Source organism: Ictidomys tridecemlineatus, chromosome 11, assembly GCF_052094955.1.
Source record: "Ictidomys tridecemlineatus isolate mIctTri1 chromosome 11, mIctTri1.hap1, whole genome shotgun sequence".
NCBI classification, from domain to species: Eukaryota; Metazoa; Chordata; class Mammalia; order Rodentia; family Sciuridae; genus Ictidomys; species Ictidomys tridecemlineatus.
The window spans coordinates 22,590,993-22,597,031 of NC_135487.1; positions in this window are offsets into that span (position 1 = coordinate 22,590,993).

The following is a 6,039-nucleotide window of genomic DNA, read 5'->3' on the forward strand; positions in this document are numbered from 1 at the left end:
ATTGAGTGCTTTTGCCTCCAGAAGCACAGATAATGATTCTCTCTTTGTATACCTGGAGTGTTAAAAACAAAACAAACAAACAACAACAACAACAACAAAACACCCCCATTTTATCCATGAGAAAATGAAGACCCAGAAAAGTGAATAACTTTTCCAGGATAATATGACATATATCAATGATAGACCTGAGACCTGAATCCAGGCCTGATCTTGAAGCAGGTCCTAACTTCTGAGGGTATGTTGGAAATGCAGAGAGCCTCCAAAACTGTGCCTATTCTATGGGGCCTCTAAAGAGGAAGAACTGTTTCACCTGATTCTCTCCAAAACATCATTTCCTGATCAGCCAACCTCAGAGGCTGAAGTTATTGCCATTTCTTTTCCTTATTGCCAGGTGGTCAAAGTCCATCAGTCCCTGCCACCCGTGGCCCTTGCCTCTGCCCCACCTGTCCATGCACTGGCCTGGGCCAGAGCTCTAGTTCCTTATTCTCCACCAACTTACTGTGGCATTCTGTTCATTCCCTGCTCTTCCCCACCTCAGTTCTCCTAACAGTCCATTGGGGATAACGATTTGCCTTTCCGGCTTTCTGGGTTTCAGGGGCATTAATAACTTGAGCGATGTGAAAGTGGGTTGAAACCCAGCCAGAGAAACACAAGTAGCACTCCTCTCTTCCTGGAACATTTAACGACCAGGTGTGGCCCAGTGTACTTAATTTGGAGGCTGGGTCTTTCCAGGTGTGGCCTTCCCAGTGGAGCTGTGCTGGAGACGTGGATTCAGGCTGTCAGTCTGTGTACAACCCCTCCTCACTTTAAAAAGTTCCCCACCTCATTTTAAGAACCCTTTCCCCATGTAAGTAAAATCATCTCATAACCACACCATGTTCTATTTCATGCATGTATGTACATGTACATGAAACTAAATTCAACTAACCATGCTTGTCCAAGATAAGAGGGAGTGGTTATCTCTCTAAACCAATTATTTATTTATTATTGGTGGCAGGGACTGAACCCCAGGGCACTTACCACTGAGCCACATCCCTAGCCCCTTTTAATATATAGAGAGGGTCTTTTTTTTTTTTTTAAAGAGAGAGAGGAGAGAAAGAATTTTAATATTTATTTTTTAGTTTTTGGCAGACACAACACCTTTGTTTGTATGTGGTGCTGAGGATCGAACCCGGGCCGCACGCATGCCAGGCGAGCGCGCTACCGCTTGAGCCACATCCCCAGCCCCTAGAGAGGGTCTTGCTGAGTTGCTCCAGGACTCACTAAGTTGCTGAGGCTGGCGTTGAACTCATGATCCTCTTGCCTCAGCTTCCTGAGCTGCTGGGATTACAGGTGTGTGCCATTGTGCCTGGGTTAAACTAATTTTTTTAAATATTTCTTTTTTAGTTGTAGTTGGACACAATACTTTTATTTTGTTTATTTGTTTTTATGTGGTGCTGAGGATCGAACCCAGGGCCTCACACATGCTAGGCAAGTGCTCTACTGCTGAGCCACATCCCCAGCCTTTAAACTAATTTTTTAAACTAATTTTTTAAAGTGTGAATTGAGGCATTTGTTATGTTGGTTTTCTTTCTTTTACATTTCTAAAAAACAAATAAGAAAGACTCACTATAGAAAACTTGGTGGCAAAACTCAGGAAAGTGTAAAGAAGAAATCAGAGTTACCCATATCCTTTATCCCACCATGGATAACCACCACTCACTTTTTTTTTTTAATATTTATTTTTTATTTTTTGGTGGACACAACATCTTTATTTTATTTTTATGTGGTGCTGAGGATTGAACCCAGCGCCCTGGGCATGCCAGGCGAGCACACTACCGCTTGAGCCACATCCCCAGCCCCCATCACCACTCACTTTTTGGAGGGTTTTTGGTTTGGTTTGGTTTTTCCTCTGTGTATATATCATTTATCACTTTTTCCTCCTCCAAGATTCCTGCCACCTGGTTCTACTCTCACCCTCTTCATCATCTTCATCTTTGTGGCCTTCCTTCATCCATTCAGGATTGGGATTTTTGTCCTAATGTCCTGCTCATCCGTGTGAATGACCCTTTAGTATCCTGCTTGACCTCCCCGGTGGCCTTCCTCATGACTTCCTCATGTCCTCTCCAGGGCCACACCTTGAACACCTCCCTGAGGTTCCAACCTCAATCAAGGCACAGAGGCCTCTGGCAGGCTGCCCACGTTCTGACTCCCACTGCCTCATCCCCAACTTCCAGAGGCCACTGGCCATTTCTGTCTTCTTCAAGTCAGTTTAGTGCCCTCCTGGCCTCTGTAGCATCAAGCCTAAACCCAAAGTGGAGTGTCTGAAGGCCAGGTCAGGTGGCCTAGTGAGATGTCTTGGGCCAGGATGGTGGCGGGGGAGATAGAGGAGGGGAAATTTGAAATGTGATTTCATGTCAAAATCTGAAAAGCGCTGCTCCAACCCTCACCTCCTTACTCCTCTCAGCGGCTCCCCCAGCTCCGCAAGGCCCCACTCTGTCCCTCCTCCTCTAACTTTCTTCTGAGTCCCTCCATCAGCCCATAACAGTCTCGAGTCTCTCTATCCTAAAAAGTACAACCGCCCCTTGGCCCTCTTTGCATTTCTAGTTACTGCTTTGTCATCTCCTCTCTCTGACCCCTCGGAACTTCTGGAATGAGTTAGCCTTACTTGCTGCCTCCACTTTCCCAGCTCCTACTTCCTCCTTCGTCCACAGAAAGTGACCTCAGTCCTCTGGGGAAGAGCCCTTGCTGTGGTCACAGTGGACTTCTAACCTTGCTGAATCCAGTGCAGGCACTGGGTCCCTAACTCATCATTATTAGCCACCCACTGTGCCTCCTGCCTTCTTTCCAGGGTTTGCTCCTGCATCCCTGGGGGCTTCCTTCTCAGTCTCCTTTGTGAATTTTTGTCATCAGCTCTGAGAGAAATCAGCCCTGGGGGAGAGAGAGAAAAAGAGACCCTAAGTTGATAGAGACCCAAATCTACAAGGATGACCAGTCATGCTTGTCCCTTTAGTTAGATGAACAAAACCTCCAGCATATGCTTGTAACAGATCAACTAGAACAAAAACATAATTAATTTAAATGTCACCAGACTTACACAATGTGCCTACAAATGATTTATGGGTAGACTGCTTAACCAAAGAGAAACATTCTGAACCCCAAACATCAAAGGATTATCATGGAATTTGGTTTTCAAAAGAGCTTGCCTGGGAACATGCACATTTCTTTCCAGGAAAATCATAGACGTAATCAGAGAGCTCAACTGTCTTCTCTGAGTGGCGAGAGGTGCCCGCAACTCTGCCTTTGGAGTGTGTGTACCTTTTCTGTCCTTTAGTAAATCTTTGCTTGTGTCTTGCTTTTGGCATGTCCTGGAATACTTTTCAGTGGTGAAAGCTGAGAAGCCATACAGGCAGAGGTGAGGTCCCATTCTCTTCCTTGGAGGGACCTCCTTGGTCGCCATTTCAGTAGCAGCTCAACCTTTGAATATGTTTTTCTTTGCGACCTTTCTGCTTTCTTTATTATTCCCATTGGTTGGTTCATGGGTTTCCTTTGTATATGACTTTCCAATCACTGCACCCACACTAGGCAGCTCCCCCAAGCATCTGGACCCAAATAGCCAATCACCTTGCGGCCCCACGCAGGCGGGTCACTCCACACAGCATCTCGCAGTCACCTGGAGCTCAGTATGTATCAACTGATCCATTTTATCTTTTTCCCCAAACAGTACTGCCTCAGTTGGTGGCATCACCATACAAACAAGACAAAAGCCTGGGAGTCATTCTTTTCTGTTTCTGCATGAAGGCAATCACCAAGTCCTGCCAGTTTACATCATAAATACTCCTCTAATAAGGGCCTTCCTCTTTTCCTCTGTTACTATTGCCCTGTTCACATGGCATCTGTTGGCCCCTAAACATTTTTCCAAACTACTGAGCAATCTTTCTAGAGCATAAATCAGATCATGTCATTCTTTTGCTTAAAACCAGTCACATTAAAGAAATTAAAGAAGACTTAAATAAATGGAAAGACATCCAAAGCTCATTAGATTAGAAGACTAAATATGATTAGGATGGCCATTCTCCCCAAATTTATCTACAGGTTCAATATAATCCCTGTCAAAATCCAACCTGGGGCTGAGAGTGGCTAGTTCAGTGGTAGAGCACTTGCCTAGCAATATGCAAGGCCCTGAGTTCAGTCCCAGCACCAAATAAATAAATAAATCCAACCTGCCTTTTTTTTTTTTTTTTTTTTGCAGAAATTGATAAACTTATCCTAAAATTTATATGGAATGCAAAAGATTCAAAATAGCCAAAACAATCTTGGGGATAGAAAACCAAATTGGAGGATTCACACATCCCAATTTCAATTTACTCCAAAGTAAATTGTACAAGGTAATCAAGACAATATGGCAGTGGAATAAGGGTAGCCATAGACATGAACAGAGTAGAATTGAGAGTCCAGAAATAAACAAGAAATAAGTGTGTATATGTGCGTGCGTGTGTGCGTGCGTGTGTGTGTGTGTGTGTGTTATATTTGATTGGGGATATATTATATATACATGTGTGTATGTGTGTGTGTGTGTGTGTGTGTGTATAAAGACTCACACACACACACACACACACACATAAATTTCAACAAAGGTGCCAAGATGAATCAAGGGAAGAGTCTTTCAACAAGTGGAGCATGAACAATTGTGTTTCCCTGCCAAGCTCGCCAGTGAACCACGTCCTCTCCTGAGAAGGCTTGCTGCTGGCAGGGCGGGGCCTACATGAGTGAGGACGGGAGTGGAGCCCCTGGGGAGTGGAGCCCCTGGGGACAGAAGGCGGGTCCTCCCACGCCATCTTGGAAGGAGTGAGACGTGCTGGTTTCTTGTCCATACACTATCGGTCCTTGCAGGGACTTGGAAAGGTGATGACTCACTTTGAGGATGAGAAAACTGGTTGGTTTTTGTTTCGGTAATAAAAATTGAATCCAGGGATGCTCTTCCATTGAACTAGATTCCCAGTCCTTTTATTTTTATTTGACAGGTTCTCACTAAATTACTAAGGCCGATCTCAAACTTGTGATCCTTCTGCCTGGGCAGCTTAGTGAGATCTTGTCTTAAAAAATAAAAAGGGCTGGGCTGGGGATATAGCTCAGTTGGTAGAGTGCTTGCCTCACATGCAAAAGGCCCTGGGTTCAATCCCCAGAACCAAATAGATAGATAGATAAAATAAAAAGGGCTGGGGATAGAGCTTAGTGGTAGCGCACCCCTGGTTAAATCCCCAGTACTGAAACAAAAGAAAGGAAGGGAAAAGAAAAAAGAAAGTGAAAACACACCCTACAGGAGGGAAGAGATGTTTGCAAATCCAGTATCTAGCAAGGATCTAGTGTCCAGAACACTCCAACTCAACAACAAAAAGATAAACAAACCAACTAAAACCAGACAGAGCAGGTTGGGTGGTGCTCACCTGTAGTCCCAGCTGCTTGGGAGGCTGAGGCTGGGGGCTGGCAGCCCAGGAGTTCAGAGCAGCCTGAGCAACCCAGCAAGACCCTGCCTGTGCTGTGCATTGCGGTGGGGGGAGTAGCTCTTGCTTCTGTGAGCCCATGCACTTCAGATTTTCCTCCTACTTCTGTAACCTTTATTTCTTGATCTCTTCAGATGGTTTCTTAAGAAATGGACTTGAGATACCTAAGTTAAGTCTCAATGACCCATTTTTAAGGTTAATACTTTGACCTTTATTGAGACCAGCCTTGGTCCAATTATTATCATCAATAACTGGATTACTTCTGAGACCTTGCACTTCAGTACCCCGCTCCCTGACACCCATCTCCTATCTTTTTGCAATGGGAGGGATTGAATGGCAGGGAGGGAGAGGCTTGTAAGTGCTAAGCACAAACTGTGCCACTGAGCTATACCCCAGATCCAGCTCCTGTCTTTCCATCTCGCTTTAATACCATCTCAACAATTCGACTTTTTGAGATCTCCATTTTGTTAACCATTCATGGTGGCATACTTGAGAATTTGGTCAACGGTCAAAGCCCTCTCTTCTTTGTTTGTAACCTCTTTCTCAGGGATTTCAA